The sequence below is a fragment of the Epinephelus fuscoguttatus genome, linkage group LG5, assembly GCF_011397635.1.
Source record: "Epinephelus fuscoguttatus linkage group LG5, E.fuscoguttatus.final_Chr_v1".
Taxonomy (NCBI): Eukaryota; Metazoa; Chordata; class Actinopteri; order Perciformes; family Serranidae; genus Epinephelus; species Epinephelus fuscoguttatus.
Genome location: NC_064756.1, coordinates 38,975,085 through 38,991,943, shown reverse-complemented (window position 1 = coordinate 38,991,943; position 16,859 = coordinate 38,975,085). Strand labels below are relative to the sequence as shown.

Here is a 16,859-nt window from a genome sequence, read left to right as displayed (position 1 = left end):
CGGCCTGTCACTCAAAGCAATCCACCCTTAATTATGCGTAATTTTAAGCCTTAATAAAAAGTAAACAGGTGAGTTATATAAAAATTCACCCCCTGTACAGTTGTCATGAAGGAGAAAATTAGCTATAGAGACCTGGCTGTAAACACATTTATTTCTGCTGTAAAGCTGGGCATTTTAACATGGGGGTCTGTGCGGATTGACTGGCTTCTGGAGCCAGCCTCGAGTGCCCATTCAAAGAACTGCAGTTTTCGGCACTTCTGTGTTGGTCTAATTTTTCAGGCCTGGAGGTTAGTGATGTGCGGGCCGACCCGTAACCCGCGGGTCTTGCGGGTTACCCGCGGGTCGGGTTGGGTCAGGTCAAGAAATGTTCACTTTATTGGCGGGGCGGGTGGGGCGGGTCATTAAAGATTAAATATGTCGGATATAGCCTACTTGTTAACGACACTGTTGTAGGTTAGGTAAATGCATGTTATGTAACATAACCTGCGACCTGAAGTCACAAAAGCGCCAAGCAGCGGCCACAACAAACCATCAATGAAGCGGTGAAGATGGAAGATGAAGTGAGGGAAAGATTACAGTCAGGAGAGTACAGAGTTAAAAGAAAAGAAGGTCAAGCTGCTACATCTCATGTTTGGGACAATTTCTGTGAGGTAAATAGTGCAGCAGATGACAGCAGCATTGGCTACGTGAAGTGCAATTCCTGTGATAAGCTTTATAAGCATGAGAACCACAAGACGGGTACGTTAATAGCGGCGGGGGCGGGGTGGGGCAGGTTGTGAAAATAGATGCAGTTGTGCAGGCGGGATGGAGCAGGTCAAATTATTTCATAAATGCGGGACCCGCAGGTTGGAAAAAACCCTGACCCGTGCATCACTACTGGAGGTTGCTGTTTGGTCAGCGCACTACACCACAGCTCTAACTACCTACTATACTCACTGTATATCAAAAGACGAGTGTGATTTGCAGGGTGTATTGGTCGTAATGTAACACGAAAACTAATTTCATTTAGATTTACAACAGAGGTTGTTCCAGCACACAAAGCTGTTTTCTACCCAACAGCTAGGAATGAAATGTTAAGTGCAGCACTTACGTGCCTAAATTTAGATTGTAACTAATATGTTACAATCTATCCAAATCCACCCAAATGAGTCCATAGCCACGGTCCACATTCAGACCTTGTAAACTCTACTATATGGGCTGCATTCTGACAACAGATCATATGGACCCTGACAACCTTTCCTGTTTTTAATTGATGCTTTAGGGCTTAACTTTGTGGGGTCATGAGAATGCTTCTGTATTGATTTTGATTTTGGATGACTGGCAAGAAAAGCTTAAGAAACACCAGTCTAAGTTATATTTTTATGTTTCTTAATGAGGTACATACACTTAATGTGCTGCTACAAGATTTGCTTGTGAGTAAAAAAAAGCTCAATCAAAGCATCATACACTAACAACCAAGCCAGGAAACTGTTTATTAAATAACCGCACTCAGTCAACACACTCCCTGGCACCATCATCAGAAAGTGTGACTTACATACATGTTTAAGACATAGTTCCACATTTTTATTAACTCAGAACACATTTTATGTTACTGTTTATGTCCAGCTCCATTTTCAGCAAGACAGCTTCCTGTCCTGCACACACACACACACACACACACACACAAAATCACCTGTCACCTGGTGGCCAACACACACATGCATACGCTGCACCTGAAGATCAGCATGCCTGTCACACCTTCTCTGTTTGCTCTGTCAGTATAACTGTGCAAACACAGCACAGATTCTCATCGCACACACAGCTGTCTGTCTGTGTGTTTACCGAGTGTTTGTGTGTGTGTGCATTAGTTTCTACGCTGGACAGCAACAAAAACGAGGAGATGCACAGCAAGGTTCACCACTAACCCGCTGACCTGTTGTGGGTTCAGTAAGTGAGGACATGTTCAAGAGAAAGAGAGACATGATGTGTGTGTGTGTGTGTGTGTGTGTGAGATAGTGTGTGTGTACGTGTATGTGTGTATCTGTGTTGGCCTTGTTAAAGATCCATTTCTAACCCTGGCAGATTCAATATTTATCAGAGAGGGACGCAGGTGTCTGACTGCTGGATCTGAAATTGCCACTGAGGGATGAGAAAAAAGGGAGAGAGAGAGAGAGAGAGAGAGAGAGAGAGAGAGAGAGAGAGACAGCAGCCCACATCCAGTTTTGAATATTATCAATAAAAAGTTAGCTGAGCCAACAGACAGAATCATATTTGACTCCTCAAACATTCTCCATCACTACATCTGTCCAAACCTACTGCTCAGACTGCAGATGTCTTCCACCCTGATGTTTAGAACACAAACCCTCAGTTAATTACTGAAATACTTAACCCAATATTACCAGTCTTACACTGGACACTGACAACATTTATATGTCCAAAATATTCAGTTTATTGTCCTAATTAAGGAAAAGACAATATTCCTCCTGAGCTATTTATACGGCTAATAAAAGGGAATATTACACTAATATTCTTGTTAACACGCAGCTGTGCATACTCCGAATAATGTGCCCGAACATGCCTTTTATAAAGACAAAATATAGAAAAGGGAAACAGCTGGAGCTCCTTGTGACTTTTTGCTTTTTGTCTCATTATCCGATTTTTTAAAAATTTTCCACCGGTGGCGATTTGTTGGGCCGTGTGAACACAGCCTCCCTCTTTCAATCCTTCAACGACCTCCTTGAAAAGGTCAGCAGTGAGATATTTGCACATATCCAAAACCCTGTTGATAGCCACGTCTTTCATAATGTTTAAAAGTAGGTGTGTTTTTCCTTCTGACCAGGAACGTAAGCTTTTCTGTTGGGCGTGCATCTCTACCTCACAGTCTTAGAAAATATTGTCTAGTAGACTTTTGCACATAGTATCCATGACAACACACAGAACTGATTGTAAACAGGCAAGAGGCCATGTGTCACTATCTGCAGACCCAAACTGAGACGCATATTCCGAATGTGCTGTGAACATATCCAAAGAATGCTACTGTGATATTGAGAATAATATTGGAATATTAGTCTGTGTGTAAACGGACCCACTGAGTGGTTGTAATTAAGGACACTTACCTGATTCAGGGGGTTTCACTATTTCTTTATCAAGGGGAGCCAATCAGGACCAAGTCCAGCTGTGATGTGATGACTGGATTTGATCTGCAACAGCCTGAAAAAGAAAAAGGAGTGGAAATCTAAAACTCTTTGAAACCCTCAATCAAATAGCATTCTCATCTTTGGTATACAAATGCTCCTGAAGCTCCTGTTAAGTGTTAACTCTGGCATAGACAATTTGGCATGATATATTTCTGCAAATCACAGGTACATTTGTACATTAATATGTGCTTTGAAACTTTCAATTTTAACAAAATTGTGGTAACATGAAGCTGTTTAGAGGTTTAGGCACAAAAACCACGTGGTTATGGTTAGGAAAACATCATGTTTTGGTTTAAAATACCCGGTTTTAAGGGGCACAATCACAGCTGGAAACGCAGCGATGTCTCACTATCTCCAGTGGAAAACAGGTAAAAACACCAACGTTAAGGGGCTTAAAACAGCTAAAAACACAGTGACAACTTGCTGAAAACATTACCAGTTTTGTTTTTGTTGGTCTTGAACCATGGTCTGCAGTGGTTTACGGCTTAGCAAAACAAACAACAAACCACCCTTCATGTAAGTGGGCTGGAGTGTGATCCAAAGTCCCAACCCCCTCCACAGCCCATCACCATGTGGATTATAAAAAGAAAACTGTAACAATACATGAGCTGTGCTGTGGTCGTGTACAGCAGTAACACAGCAGCAGGATTGGGCATTCAATTCCCTGTGGGGACAGTCATGACTCAAATGTAGGTCAGGGTCCAACAGCGTGGGGTTGTTTGTTAGAATCATTCACCACATGTCATATAAACTCACAATTCATGTGTTAAAAATATAAAATAAAATGAACAAAAGTAATATGAGGCTGACTGGAAGGAGTTTACAAAAACAGCTCTCAGGAGTGGTGACGTACTCTGAACCAATTTTTAGCAACAACTCAAACTGTGAGGATGTATGGGCACATAATACAAACATAACACAATGCTCATATTTGCTGTCAGGGACATTTTTAGATGAAGGACAGGAACCTGAGGGAGGATGTATCAAAGCATAGATGCCTGCAGAGTACAGATTCATCTGTAACCTGTCACTCTTTTTGTTTAGCAGAAACACCTGTCTCCCTCTGCTGTCAGTCAAAACAAGGTCAGAGCTGCACAATGAAAATATACTGTGCACATGGCTACATGGGTGAGCAGTAAGGTGACTAAGATTTAGACAGCTTAACATGCAGCTCAGTGGCCAGAAGAACACACTGGCATTGTACGTTTCATACGTATCTATCAACATTTCTAAAGTGGCAGCACATGAGCTGACTTTGACTCTGTTCTCACATCCTTCACCCCCAAAACACCCTTTTCTTTGTTTTTTTCTTTTTGCTGTTATCTCTCCTTTTCTCAAAGAGACGTCTTCCCCACTCTGATTCAGTTTTCCTCGTTCTGCTCATTCCTCCGCTCAGACTGCCAACGCTTTCCACTCTCCCACTGTCTGCGACCCTGATTTCTTCCATCACCCCCACCTGTTTACTTCCCTACATCCCCTCATCCCTCCACAACCATCATCTCTTCAACCCTCATCTCTCCATCCCACATGCCTCAACCCTCACCCCAAATCCTTTCCTTGACCCTCATCCCAGTCAACCGTCATGCGTAATAAACTAATTTCCAATTATAACTCTATTGGGTCTTTGTTAGTGAAGTACTTTCAAGTTCATGGTATCAGCTGCTTCAACATGACATAATTTTAGCATCCTTAGTGTTGACTGCATGAAACTTGCTGATGACCAGCTTGCAAAACAACTGTAGAGCATCACTTACTGAGAGTGTAATCTCAGTATAATCTACATCTTACATGATGATGATTCATATTCACTGTATCCCTGTTTGTGCAAATATATTAGGCAGGATTTTGTATGAAGATGAGATCATGAATCAAAGCCATGCTGTTTGTTTGAATTGCACAGAATATAAGCGAATTGAATCTGACTGGATTAGAGAAACAGAGGGACATCTAAATGCCCATGAAATACTAAGATCTAATCAATCAGATCTGATCCTCTTCAGCGCATCTCACTATCCCACATCTGACTCCAGCATCAGTGCTCGTCTCAGCTCTGTGTGAAGAAAAGCAGAACCCCTCCCCTCTGCCCTTTCTTAGAGTGCTGGTTGCTGATATCGATAATGGCACACAGCGAGGATGTTGAAGTTTCAGTTTAAAATGAGCAAGTCGGGACGGGCAGAGTGCACGCTCCAGAGGAAGCCCTTTGTACTGCCGAGGCGAATATGTCTGGTTAATGAGACTGTGGTTCAGACCCAGACAACACGGACTTATGGGGAGGATGCTGCAGCCCTTCTGGTCTTATTAAGATGAGAGGAGAGATAAGTGGACGGTAGAGAGACCGTTTGGCTTTGTTGACTGTCCGACGTTTCTCTGTCTGTGGTCTCTTCTGCTGACATGCTGTTACTTTCAGCTGTAAATGGGCTCTGGGAGGAGTTTGTCTATGGCCCAAGCTAGAGGTTAAGTTCTGTGCTTCTGAATGGTAACAGAACAACAGTACTTCTATTTCTTTTTTTTCATCCTCAACAATTGAAAAGTATGTGCCAGTGTTGACTTGTTGTACCATATCATAGCCTCATGCTCACTTCCTTAATATGCTTCCTGATCAATAGGGACATTGGGGGATATCAACAATGGATATCAGGCAGTGTGATTTGGTAGGATTTGATAATTATTCAGATGAGGTCAACATTTGAAATTTAAAGGAGCTATATGTAAGAAATCTAAAGCAAATAGTCGTAAAATCATCCTAATATGTCACAGAGACTAAGGAATAATGTTAATATAACATACTGATCTCACCGACAACAATAGTTCAGCCAGAATATTCACATTTAAATGTTTTTTTTACAGTATGCAAATCATGTTTATGTTTTGAATTTGTGTTTTGGCCTGTTGTGCCACCCACCACCATCTACCAGTCACGCAGTCAGTAGAGTCTCGGCATCAGTTACAGTTACGACTCAGCTACAATGGCTGACGGTGCAACTAAACCCAAACGACCTCGTTTTGATTCCCAAAAATGCCAAGACAAAACTCGAGGCAAAGCGAGGGTCTATATAGGAGATGCTTTTGAACGGTGGAGACCGTTGAAAGCGGAGAAGAATTTGAAATCGGATGTCGAAGTGGCTACTCTTCTTCTCGACAGGTAAGCTTTAGCCAAACTTGGCTAACTAGCATCATAGCTAGACGGGGATGGACATACATTGTAGCCCATGTGCAGGTGGGTCATCGACCCGGTTGATTTTTTTGAGAAACAAACGTTAGCAGCACAGCAAGCAGCATTAGCTGTATCCCGGCAGCAGCGTTAGCAGCAGAGAAGCTGGACTAGCTCGAACGGTCCGCTGGAAAACCGAAGATCACGGACGCGGTGACGCAACCCTGCCACGGCAGCCGCCCGTGGGCAAACAAATCAGTCTCCAGCATGCCAGCGAGACACGACTCATGGCAGTATTTTGAATTTGAGTGCAGTAACTGTTTTGGCCACATTCTTACATACAGCGCCTTAAACTGTTTTTTTATTTTATTTATTTATATATCTATTTTGTTGTTCAAGGGTTTATAACCCATTTGTCCGTCTAAACAGTCAACGGACAGTACTTGATAAAAAAAAAAAAAAATAAGAAAATGGCTAAACTGCATTTAAACCAAAGTTTGTCACAACAATAGGTATTTTTAGCCATGCTGGCAAAGTCAGTCAGCCAACTGGTTGTTCCGCACTTCACTTTGGATATATTGGGCCTGGAATGCAAATATTAAAATGATTCATTCCCCTCCCTCCCAGAATCGAATTGTAAAAACTTAGGTGATCCCTGAACCTTATCCATTGCCATCATCAGGCCAAAATACCAATTTGTCCAAATTACCCAAGGGCAGTTGCAAGGAAACTCACATTTGGAGTTTAGGATGGTCTGACAGCGAGGGAAATGATGCAGGAGCTGATTTGACTGGTACTGGAGTTCCCTGAAATTGACCCCTCTTCACCAGCAGAGAAGAGACAGACCACTGAGGAGATGTGAGCAACATCAGCTTTAATTGTCTGGTCTTGGTCATTAAGCTATGTTTCTTATATCAGTTAGCAAACCTTGCTATATATATTTTGTCACGTTATTATCCATTTCCTCCATTTTTAGCGACAAGCTGCTTAGCTGCATGGGGATGTTACTGTACATTAGGTGGAGTGTACAACCAGGTATTGGACAACCCAATGACCAGGATAAAAGTTGGGACTGCACCTTTCCTCAGACCGCAGATATGTTACATTTGCATGCTAGTATTCAGTGCATATGCTAAAACTAGATTTTTTGTGATTAGGTTTAGGCAAAAAACCACTTGGTTATGGTTACACGTTACGGTAAGGAAAAGATCATGTTTAAGCTTGAAATACTAAGATTTAGGGGCACAATCCTGTCTGTAAAGTACAGCTTTCTGCTGCACTATCCAGGTGGAAAACAGGGATGGATCACTACAGAACACCCACATTTGGTGGCTAAAAAGCTGCAGGAAAAACAGTAATGGTCACTAAAAAAACAGATTTGTTGTTTGTTGGTCTCAAAGAGTGGTCTGCAGCTTGGCAGGTGTCTCACCTAAGTCACAGACCATCCACCATCACCTTCACCTTTGGGTCAGATCATATACTACATCACTTTAAAAAGTTGATATGATAGGTATGAAATATACAAATGCAACATATTCTTGGTTTGGAGGAATGTACAATATTACATTTTCTTCTGGTGACTGGGCTGCAGAGACACAGAGACAGAAGGAGGTGACACACTGATCCACAGTATAGCTGGCTTAAACATTCTGCACAGGGGTTTGTATATTTCCAACACTGAGTGGGTAATAGGTTTTTAATCGAAGTCTGTGTGTATATGAGGGTGTGTGTGTGTGAGAGAGAGAGAGAGAGAGAGAAAGAGAGAGAGAGATGAAGACATAACAGTGTGTTTATCTTAGTTGTTAAAATATGGCCACAGCAGAGCCTCCAGCCCTCATAATACAAACCGTGACATGTACCCACCAAACACAACTGTGTGTGTGTGTGTGTGTGTGTGTGTGTGTGTGCGTGCGCGTGCGCGTGCCTGTGCTGTCATCTCTTCAGACCAGCTGGAGAGTCCAGAAGTCCCAGATTAAAGACAGTTTCCATGCTCCACAGAGCCACTCTCTCTCTCTCTCTCTCTCTATCTGAATGAAATGATTCTTCCCTCTGTTCATTTTTTCTTTCCACCAATAATAAAATCATTGGGCACTAAAACTCTCATTTGTAACTCAGGCTAATCAAACTGCTGAGGGCTCATTAGTAAAAGTAAATCTCACTAATCTGATCCTGGCAACGACTTTCTGCTGAAATGTTGTTATTCATATTCTTTTATATGTACTTTTCTTCCACCTTTAGTTTGTTTTTGCTTGTATCCCTGAATATTACAGCTGTAGACAGCTGCTACACAACAGACTGTTTTCATGAAGAAGCTTTGGGTTTTCTGTTTACTGCAGTTGGACATTCATGCTATGGTGATGGTGCAGTGGGTATTTGTTCAGCTGAAGAAAGTGAATCAACATCATTTACTCAAAACACCTTGCAGCTGCAAAGTATTCTGGTTTACCTTATGTTGTTTTGTGAAGGACTTTGCAAACTTTGTGTGGGAAAATACCAACATCAGCATCATTTTCATAGAACCTGTCCTACATGAGATTTAGTTGTGTCTCTAAAAATACATCTTTGGGTGTGGGAGAGTGGTGAAACTTGACTGGCGCTGATAATGTTCTATGTGATGGCATACATTAAGATAGCTGATTATGAGTAAAATATCTTGTGGTGACTGGGCTGGCTGATGACATGCCTGCTCACTGCCAGTCCCTTGCCCCTAGGAGTGCTCTCTTTAAGTCTTCCCCTGCATAAAGTTTGACTTAAATCCTTCCTTTATCTGGAGCATCCATTCCAGAAACTTTACTTGGATGCAATGAAGGATTTTTCACAAAATCTTCCCGGCTGCCACCATAGCTTCAGTTGCTCCACCCTTCCTGCTTCCTTTAGCTGTGGCATGACATAAAATGCATTACATCCGGCCTGCCATTGCAGAGAAGTTGGTGCAGACACACAGCTCTGATATACTGCAAAATATTGACAGCTTTCTCTGGCAGAGACAGGCTTAATCAGCACTGTGTGAACTCATTTGGCTTGAATGTAACTGACATTAATTAAAATGAAAAAGTCCTGCACTCTAGTTTTAATCTGAGAATAATTACTGCCTTTGAGTGAAAAATATCAAGATGAATAGACTAAATGGACATTTTTGAAATATTAACAGTCTTTTGGTTATAGAGGAGGGTGATGTTTGCCTTTGAGGTCGGGTTAAAGTGCCTCTGTCCCTCCCTCGGAGAAAGATACCAGTTGAAGCTCTGATCCTTAATTCATCTCTCTCTGTGCTGCCTCCTCCTAGTTGTTTAAAGCAGATATCATTTCAAGGTAGTCTCTGGCTATTGGTTTTGACCAGTAAGCTTTCCCCTCTCTGTCGTATTACGACACACTTTCCTCTTCCTCTCCTTGTCTTCTAATCTGTCCATTCATATCCCTTAACCCTCCGCAGTAATCCTCAAGAGGAAAGAGGGGAGGAGGAAGGAGCTATACATAATGTTACATCCAACATAATCCAAAACAACCAAGTAACAGGACATTGGAAAAGACACTGGTCTGTTTATATGTTCTAAATTTCTCTCACTAAAGTAAGTTTTAAATGTAATTAAATCTGTATGTTTTTCTGGCCCACAGGTCTGGTCATTTCATCGCCTTTTCTGTCAGTCTTTATGGTTCTGGATTTATTAATTAAATGAAATGAAATATTATAAAGCAAAATATATTTTAAATGCCTATTTAGGTAGACTACCAAAAAATATAGCAAAAACATTTTAACCATACCTGATATCAACAAACCCCAAACATGATAAAACTAGCCTTAATAATAAATATAGTGATGGAGGGAGTCAAATGCTCTTCATATACTGAGGCAAAAAGGTGGGGATGGGCTTCAGTAGAGTCTGACTCTTATTTTGACCTAACCAAATTGTCACTGTCACAATATTTCCATGACCTTCATTATTCTCGAGTTACCATGCTACATTTTTAAATACATAGTCACTGAGTGTAATTCAGGGTTTTATAGAATTGTCCAATATATCCATGAATATATGGTCTGACATACAGCTCTTTCAGATCAATCAGTACTTATTTCCAGAACTTGAATTGGTTTTGTGTCTGTTTTTAAGCCTCAAAGCCAATACCATCAAATTCAAAATTGCATTTGAAAATGATGAGAAGCAGGAACCCACAGTATGCTTCTGACTTCAGCTCATAATGACTGTTGAATTGATGAAACTGCAATAATCACACGTCGGGAAGATTGCTTGCTTGTTTCGGGGAGCTTAAACATCCCATTACACATTAAATAAAAACTCTGTGAATACAGAGGAGCTTGCAGGGTTCCAGACTGAGCAGACTAGACTACATCTAAGTATGCGCCATATAAAAACATGCACAGAATATATATAGAGGATACAAAACATTCAGGCTTAAAAAGATGCTTCATTATTTTTCTCAGTCGAACACAATTCTGGAGCAGAATGAGACATATTCATGTTTCCAGCTGCAGCCAAACTGTGACAGCCAGCTGACCAGTGGATTTTCCCAAGCCTGGTCATTAGTGAGAGGTTTAACAGGTTTCACAGATTTTAGCAAGATATCACCCTCATTATATATATATGTATATATATATATATATATACATATATATATATATATATAAATATATGCACAAGAAAGTCGCCTGTTGTCCCCCTGTCAAATGCAGGGATAGAGCAGAGGCAGACTGCAGGGTGGAGAGGGAAAACGGTGAAGGGCAAGATTGAAGGAACGGCAGCTGAGGGAAGGAAGGAGGGAGGAGAAAATGAGAGAGAAAAAAAAAAGAAATAGACAGGGAGAAAAGATGTGAGTGTGAGGGACTAACAGAGCCAGAGTTCCAAAAGGACACTGGATAGACTGATGGATAGATTGAAAGGATGGATGGATGGGTGGATGCATGGATGGATGGATGGAACTGACCAGTCGCCTGATGAAAATTAGGACTGGGCGGTATGACCTAAAATTTATATCACGGTATAAATCGAATCCCTTCACGGTAACGGTATATATCGCGGTATAAATTTAAGTGTAAAAGTTATAATAGAAGTGTTTCTGAATGGGTTTTGTAGTCCCTTAACAAAGCTAAATTGATTTAAAAAAAAAACAAAAAAACAACAACAACAAAAGCAAAGATATAATGTATTTTTTAGAGCATTTATTGTGCAGAATGCAGATCTCAAAACTCAAAATTAAAACCCAGTACTCTATGGTGCAAAATGTCCCCTGGGATCTATATCAAAAGGTAATTTCCTTCTTTCAGCAAAATCCTAAATTACTGAGTTGTGTTTTTTCCACCTGGACCTTTATGCTCTGCCATTTCTCCTCTAATCATCACGCTGTAACCTGTGACAGGCTGCTATGATACCACAACTATCACACATTCACATATGGAGTTTTTTGTGGAGCCCCTAGCGTCACATAGGTTTACATTACTAAAGGTTTATGACAAACTCTCTTGCCAAAAACAACTCCCGTGTGCACACGGCGAGAGAGGAGAGGGAGAGACGCTGTGCTGCTGCCAGAGGAGACACTGAATGAGTTCACTCTGAGCGGTAAGTCACTAAAAGAGTCTGAGAAGTCTGGAGCTGTTAATAAGACATTAACTCACTCACTCACAAGTTCTCCAGCAACACATGTTGCACGTGCTACGCTAAATCACGGACGTGAACCAGCTCCTCTTGCTCCGCTGTCTCTGTGCTCGCAGCCATTTTCACACTGAGGCAGGTGCGATGACGTCATCGACGATAGGACGGTAGAGCGCAAATCTCTACCGTGGGCCAAATTTATATCATTTCTACCGTCTACCGCATATACCGTGCAGCCCTAATGAAAATGTTGGCATTATACATTTCTGCAAACCTCAGATACATCTGCATGTGTCATATGTATCATATTAGCTTTTCTAGAATCTGAGCTGACTTTGTCATCAGGAGGTGGAGGGGATGGTGGATGGTGTGTCACCTGGGTAAGATGTCTGCCAAGCTGCAGACCACTGTTTGAGACCAATAAACAACAAACCTGGTTGGTTTTTAGTGACCCATGGCCGGGTTTTCTGGGGCTTTTTAGCTCCCAAATGTGGGTGTTTTTTGGGAATCCATTACTGTCATAGTGCCATGAAAAGTTGCAGTAAAAAAGCAGAAGTGCGTTCCTGTAGGGATTGTGTTCTCTAAACCGGGAATTTAAGCCAAAACATGATCTTTCCGATAGCCAAGTAGTTTTTCTGCTTAAACCTAACTTCACATTAACCATAGTGTTAAACATGAAGTTCCAACGTATTTGCGACATGATAATGTGCAAATGTAATGTGTACGCCACATAATTTCATATCCGCGGTTTGAGGAAATGTACATGGCCAACATTTATTCTGGCAATTGAGTTGGATAGAAAGACTGATGGATTAATGGATGAATGTGTAATTATATGGGTGGATGATTGGATAAATGGATGGATGGACTGATGGAGAGATAAATCCAATGACAGACTTCTCTCTCCCTTTCTCTGACTCAACAAACATCTGATGTGAACACAGATGGAATGAAGAGCTATAAAAAGAAAGAACAGAAACTTTGGAATGAAGAGCTCTCCTCAGTGAAATGACAACTCACTCGGATTCTATTAATAATACCATCTATCAGCCTGATTAAGTCACTAATCCCCTCTGTTCTCAGCTCGACTGATTAGCAGGAACACACACACAGTCTAAACTGTGAGTACAGACTGGAGGATCTTTAAATATTCATTTGAACCTGTATTAATAGGTGGAGATTTTACAGCTTTGTTCTGCATCAAGTTTTTAAAGAGGTTCAAGATGAACAATTTTCTAAAAACACTAAATTCATTTGCTGATAGTTTTAATTATATTTACTGAGGTTTTGAGCAAGCTGCTGAGATTTTAATGTTTCATATGTGAACAACTCACTCAGTCTTTGTTTATTATCCTTGTTTGTTTGTTTTTTTTAAAGTCTATTCTTATTTTTATCTATAAACAAAGAATTATAAGGCTTCAAGTAAAAAGGACATTGAAAACAAAGTGAAACTAATTTACTATATTATTGAAATGGTGCACTGATTTCCTTTAGACTAACAACCCTCCATTTTCAACATTAAGTGATAGAATACTTGATCACTATTGAGGACTTGAGGAAAGAGGCTGCAGTCAAATAGTCAACAAAAAAATCATTTCCTAACCACTTTTTTTCTTGACTTTGAGTGAAAACATCATGAGTTTAAGGATGAGGCTGAGATGTAAGGAAGAATTCCTTCCTACAAACAATCCACCAGCACATAGTATAGGGCTATTTAATTATGTGGTATTGATGTGGGTCTGCCATGTCTGCCACTGTTTTGAAGATGGATTATTAAAAGTTTATCTTCATTGTATTGGGGTTTAAACACCAAAACAATCCAGATTATTAAAAAACATTCTTACTCCAACCTTGTCACATATCGACATTTGGTCATGGACCACACTGACGCCTGACATGCAAGTTAAGGTGGGTGGGTTGGTTATTGATGTTCTTGGACGACTGCGGCTCAAAGGTAGAGCGGGTCCCCCAAACTGTTCCCGATGGCTGTTCATCAGTGTGTGAGTAGGGGTGGGAATTGAGAACCGGTTCCGACTCAGAACCGGTTCCAACTGACCAATTCCATCCGAATTGTACGCCTCCAACATTATCGATTCTTCTTAACGATTCTCTCATTTCCCTGCCTGCATGAGGTTTTCCGGTTTTCCTGAAATTTTGCGTTGCGGTACATTTGCGTCACACTCTCTGCGACAACTCAGACCTTCAACTGCGAGGCAGCATCATGGAGAGGAGGAAGCGATCTAAAGCCTGGCTGCATTTCACGAAACGAGATGAGAATTGTGCCGTGTGTAATCAGTGCAATGCTATAATATCGCGTAAGGGTGCAAATACCAGCAACATGCTAAAACATTTGTCTACCCAACATGGAATTAAGTACCAAGAATGTCATGTGTTCGACCACCTGCGTACGAGTGCTAACGTTGCTGCTGGTCAAACAAGCTCCACTGGGACCTCTGTTGACAACGGTGACGTTGACATTAAATATCCTGCATTAGCACACTGTCGCCTTGCAACTGCAAGCAGCATGCACAGTTTTTATTAATAAAGCCGAGCTACATAAAAAAATATATTCTGGTTTCATGCATTTTAGATCATGTTGACAGGCACAGACAGGCTAATGATGACACTGATAGCTCTTAGGCAGCTGGCCCCTCGACATCGGCTCAAGTTACCCCTTTCACACTTGCTGCTCAGGGAGCTAGGTGGAATGAGGAGAAGATGCAAGAGTGTCACCGGGCAGTGACTGCGTTCGTAGTGAAAGGCTTAGGTGGTCTATGCAGGCTACAGCTAGTGGCTATGTAAGATGTTTATTACAGCCCATTTTAGCCCATAGGGCGTATCTACAGTGAACTTTTAAAAGTAACATCACAGCATGTGTTTTTCTGGTGGCTAATACATCATCAGAATTATATGTTAAGTTACATGTTGTTGATTCTGTCCTAACCACTGTAGTATTTCATTTACAAATGATTTTAGGGAGATGGTGAGGGTTTAAATCCCAGATATAAACCCCCATCAAGGGAAACTCTTACGAACCACCTGATCCCTGCCTGGTACCAGGTGGAAAAACAAAACTTGCTCTCTGAACTCAGAGATGTGAAAAAGGCAGCCATTACAGCAGATGGATGGACCAGCCTTGCCCAAGACCATTATGTAACGGTCACTGTACATTATACAAAGCAGGGAAAGATCTTAGGTAAAGTCCTGAGAACCAAGGCAGTGTATGAAGCCCAGACAGGTGCTGTTGTGGCTGAGGAGATTGAAGAAATACTACAGGAATTCGGCATTAGTGAGAAGCTTGTGGCAGCGACCGTGGATAATGCAGGAAATATGAACGTGGCAATGAAGAAGCTGCAGTTTGTCAAGATTGGCTGCTTTGCACACACTTTAAACCTCGCAGCCCAGAAAAGCAGCAACTCCTGAGTAAGTATCTATGCATAACTTTAACTAGATTCTAATAAGCACTTAACATATTGTGATCTACAGCAAACTAAGTAATGATGGTTTATGATTATATGTTCATTGTTATGTGTGATATGCTTATGCAGATGTGCATCTGAATTTGTTTTTCAGACTTGCCCCAGCACTCACTGATTACTGATGTAAAAACACGGTGGAATTCTCTCCATCTGATGATTGAGAGATTCTTTGAGCAGTTCACTGCCATTCATGCTGCAGTGATGGACCCAAGGATAAAGAGGCAGTTTGAGAAGGAAAAGTAAGGGACAGATTCTGTAACTAACTTAAAATGGTCTTATTTTAAAACTGTGGATTATAAGACTGCAAGAGGACTTGTGTGTTTATTGCTAATTATTTGCTGTTTTAGACTGACGGAGAAATTGCAGTCCGACGACTTCAAGAAGGCAGAAGAGTTTGTCCAGCTGATGCGGGTGCTTTACACATCGACACTCTGTGTCTCAAGTGAGAAAAGTTCAACCAGTGGTCAAATTCTACCCATCTTAAAGAAGTTGGAGTGCCACTATTCCATTAAGGCAAGCGACTCTGCTTTTGCAAGAAATATAAAAGAGAAGATATGGACTGATCTCTCCGCTCGTTACCAGGTACCATGACTAACTGTATATTAATTTGTAGTTCATGAGCGTCAGATTTCAGACACTAGCAAGTGTCCCCAGATTTCTGAACATGAATGTTTCTTGCTTTCTGAAATTAAGGATGAAGAGATCCAGACCTTCCTGGAGGAGGCAACAGTGATGGACCCGAGGTTCAAGCTGAAAATGGACAATGATGATGCCATCTGGGACAGGCTGAGGACCTCAGCAGTAGCAGAGATGCTCACAGGAGCAGAAGAGGTATTTGAATCACAGTCTGTGGTACAGTACCATTGTGATGCGTATATACTCTGGTTCCATGCATGTGACTCACACAGTGTGTTTATACTTAAGGTACCAGTGCCAGAAGACACACAGAGCCAGAGACAGTATGAGGACGTGGAGGAAGAAGACGACGAGGAGGAAGGCTGTGTATGCACAGTTCACTATAATGACCATATGGTATATTCATAATAATCCATTCAGACCACGCACCTAAAACATAAGTTTATGGTCCTTTTAATTTCAGACTCTACCTGTAAAGCACCCCAAGACGGCCCTAGAGGAGCTGTTTGGAGAGGAGGAGCAAGACATACAGCAGGTAGCACCCCAAGAGACCCAGAACATTGGTGAGCGTCTCAACTTAGAAATACGAATGTACAGAGGCCTTCCTGCTATTCCCATCTCAGCTGACCCTGTTCTGTGGTGGTGGCAGAAGAGGGATACTTTGCCACTTCTGTATGATGTGGCACAAAAGTATTTGTGCGCTCAGGCATCTTCTACTCCCTCAGAAAGGGTATTCTCCACAGCAGGAGATACCATTAGTGTGGAGCGCTCAAGAATCCTCCCAGAAAAGGCAGATATGCTTGTATTCTTGCAT

At 41.5% G+C, this 16,859-nt stretch overlaps 1 protein-coding gene across 6 annotated transcripts in view; it reads right to left on the bottom strand.

Annotated features, from left to right (window-relative positions):
• The window catches only part of si:cabz01090165.1 (uncharacterized protein LOC100333421 homolog), a 537,387-nt gene that overhangs the window by 171,693 nt on the left and 348,835 nt on the right, over positions 1-16,859 (bottom strand). For all 6 annotated transcript variants that reach the window (XM_049576585.1, XM_049576584.1, XM_049576586.1 and 3 more), the window contains one exon: positions 3,096-3,189. The gene's annotated coding sequence lies outside the window, so the exon portion shown is untranslated. The remainder of the gene's footprint in view (positions 1-3,095; positions 3,190-16,859) is intronic.